This window comes from Ostrea edulis, chromosome 6 (assembly GCF_947568905.1).
Source record: "Ostrea edulis chromosome 6, xbOstEdul1.1, whole genome shotgun sequence".
Taxonomy (NCBI): Eukaryota; Metazoa; Mollusca; class Bivalvia; order Ostreida; family Ostreidae; genus Ostrea; species Ostrea edulis.
The window spans coordinates 18,127,599-18,131,042 of NC_079169.1; the positions used below are offsets into that span (position 1 = coordinate 18,127,599).

Consider the following 3,444-nt stretch of genomic DNA (forward strand, 5'->3'; position numbering starts at 1 on the left):
CATTTTGTAAAAGTATGTGTCACTCAACATACCTTAGATATGAAAAAACCCTCATTTCAACAGTTATTAATCATTGTACGAGTCATTTGTCATATGAAGAAGTTCATTGGTTAGACGCATTTCGGGGAAAATCCATCAGTTTTACTGATATTCTTGTTAATGATTGATTGATTGAATATTGTTTAACGTCCCTCTTGAGAATATTTCACTCACATGGAGACGTCAAAACTGCTGGTGAAGCGCTGCAAAATTTAGGGGGAGAGTTCTTCAGTTTTATTCTCCCAACCCCTGCACATGCAAAGGGTTATGTTAATAATATGGAAAACAATGGGGGCATCCGTATAAGCAGATACGCAGCGTAGTATATAGTTTCCAGATACACATTGACACTTTTGGATTGACCGCCATTTTATATAGGTCAGGCTAATAACAGGAAGTGGCCAACAGTATAGGATTTTACTAACATCCGAAAAATACAAACAGGAGAGACATTCTGGAAACTTGATTAATATAATATTTACAAAATTATGGGTACAAATGCTGGTAAAATTTTATTTTATTTATTTATTTATTTTTTGAAATTAGACAATAAGTAATTCTTAGAAAAAGTAAATAATATATCTATACAAGGTGTCACACCTATACATATTTAATGTTAAATAATGATTTATTTTATGATTTTAAAGCTGTATGACCCGATGTTCATGTATTTAAGAGTTGCGTCAAGCGAAAAGGGACCTTCGTGACATGCTTAGAATAACGTCACAATCGATCCTAAAAGTAACGTTGTTACAGCCGACAGTTACCGAAAAAAAAATCTGAACGCGAAAGAAGAAGAAGAATTTTTAGCAGAGAAAATACCATGCAGCAAACGCCATGGATAGGCAGGTAATGTATTATATTTAGCTTAATAACACCTAATTAGTCATTTAAATTGTGTTTCACATGTGTCCCCCAAAATTATCCGTTTTCTGCATGGAAGGTAGCATTTGCCTAGTCTGGCTAAATGATTCTTACGTAACAAGGAGTCTACAGTAAGCAGCTTGTGTGTATAGGCCTATATTAAGTGACATGATGCAAATAATAAATCTGATGTAAACAATGTACAAACCACATTCGGTGACGATGGAAAGGAAACTAAAAGTACTTGCAATAGGTCTAGTCTTGTATTAAATTAATGTTTACAAACAGACGATATTATGTGCACCGACGCGATGTCGGCGCGGCACCGAACATTGCGTTGATGATAAAAGATGTAGAGCAAGTGTAAGAACGAGAAAACATGCATAATCAATGGATAGACTTATAGAACTATTGAATATAAAGTTTATTAATCAAAAGATTTGACCACAGTTAAATCCTTTATCTATTCTTCTTTTCGTAATATATTTTATCTTATTTTCTCTTCGGCGGTTACAAAGTCAACTTGGTTGTGAGGTAGCGTTCTCGACTGCCATGCGGGCGGTCCGGGTTCAATTCTCTTGGCGACTGCGCAATTTTTATTATTTTTTTTTTTTGGAGTGCAATTTTTTTTTCTAATAATTTATCTTTTTAAGTTCACTCATTATTTTATTTTTCAAAGGTAATATAAACATTATTAGATGTAGTCTTAAGGCCAAAAAAAAAAAAAATATATATATATATATATAGGGCCTATATGTTGGTTTCCACTTTCATCTCAAAATTTTTAAGGGTCGGTAGGTATGCAGTGGTTTTTTAATTTTTTATTTTATAGGTTGAATAATTTTCTAATGATTTAGTATTCTACTATGCATAAAATAAAGTGATTATTTAGTAATCAAATAAAATTTATATGATGAATCAATACATTTCTTCACTTTCCTGTAAACAAAAACTGTTTCTGTGTTTTGGAATCTATCTAGTATTAGTGCATGATAAATAACTTGATAAATAAGTCAATAAATAAACTCTTGTTGTAGTGATGACATTTGCAAAATCTGTGAGAATGGGGGAAAAAATGTGTTAGGGTCGGCAGAAATTTTTAGGGTAGGTAGGGAAAGTGGAAGCCAACATATATATATTTTTTGGCCTAAGCATTATTTATAGTATCAATTTTCAGAGGATGTTACTCTATCAAATGAATTATTTTTTCACATAATTTAAACAATGATTTCTTTTGAATTGATTTTACATACACTTCAAAATTGCTATAGTTAAAGCCATTCACAATTTAAAAATCCAAATATATATATTTTAAACGTTATTACTAAATATATGGTGTTGCCAAAAGAAAGCTGATTTTTATAACTATGAAATAGGCCTACTCTAAAATCAACATAAAACAAAAGTAAAAGAATTAGATGAACAAATACACGCATTAGATTGGCAATTTTTTTTAACAATCCAATATACCCTAATCACTCTACACATTAATTTTGTATTGACACACACCCAGTAAATAATAATAATAAAAAATACAGTATGGGGCTGTTATCTTTTTTGTTTTGTTTTTATTAATAACAATATTTATTCGCCATTCATACCTATCCATGTCAAAGGGTCGAAGACATTACCAGTGTTGATGTGTGATTTCCTATATATTTAATGTTATATACCTGTGGCAGGGAAAATATTCATTATAACATGTTATTTATAGATAGATCATTAAAATTTTGAAAATGAAACGAAATTATTTGTTGCTCCAACATTGAGGATTTAATTTTGATTAGATAGCTCCAGTATTATATCAGCTGACAAATATGCTCCGACCTGGAAATGTATTATTTCAATACAATTATTTCATTTTGTGTGAAATTTGATCAAAGAAAATATAAAATATTTCTAATGCAAAAGATTCAAAGGACAATTCGTAGCATGAACAACATATATCATGATACATTGTACTGGCATATTAATGCAGGATTTTAAATTGTTTGGTGATTTTGAACAAAAAATTATGACACATACTAAACAAAATCTAGAGTAGATATACTGCTTCTTTATATGCTTTATCTTTTACTGTGTGCACTATTTTTTTTAAAAACAAAACTTTGATATAAAAATTAATAGATGATACAAATCGAATCTATACCTAATCACATGCTTTAATACCAGCTTTAGACAACTTGATTGACGAATTCCTAACTCGTCATAAATCAATTCCTGAATCTGCACCATTGATGAGGAGAATAGTGATTTGGACATAAGACATTCAATCGACAGAGCTCACAATGAGGATCTCGGGAAGAAAATAAGGAAATTTGGCAAAACCTTTGTACAGAAAACAGCGATGAAAACAGCGTGCAATGGATATAATGTCATGTAGAGTTTGAAAGAAAAAGTATTTTAAAAATCTTGCACATGTGGAGAGAACAGTCTAGGTCATGACAATTCAAAAGAAGTACAAAATTCCATCTTGACTACCAATGAATTATCAAAAGAGAGAGATATGATTATTTTTGGTAAACTTTCAGAGTTTTGGCA

The 3,444-nt window shown here is 30.7% G+C and overlaps 1 long non-coding RNA gene across 1 annotated transcript in view; it reads left to right on the plus strand.

Annotated features, from left to right (window-relative positions):
- The first annotated feature begins 749 nt into the window (after positions 1-749).
- LOC130047173 (uncharacterized) overlaps positions 750-3,444 on the plus strand; it is a 3,625-nt gene continuing 930 nt past the window's right edge. The window contains exon 1 of the long non-coding RNA XR_008796223.1: positions 750-888. This is a non-coding gene — a long non-coding RNA (uncharacterized LOC130047173). The remainder of the gene's footprint in view (positions 889-3,444) is intronic.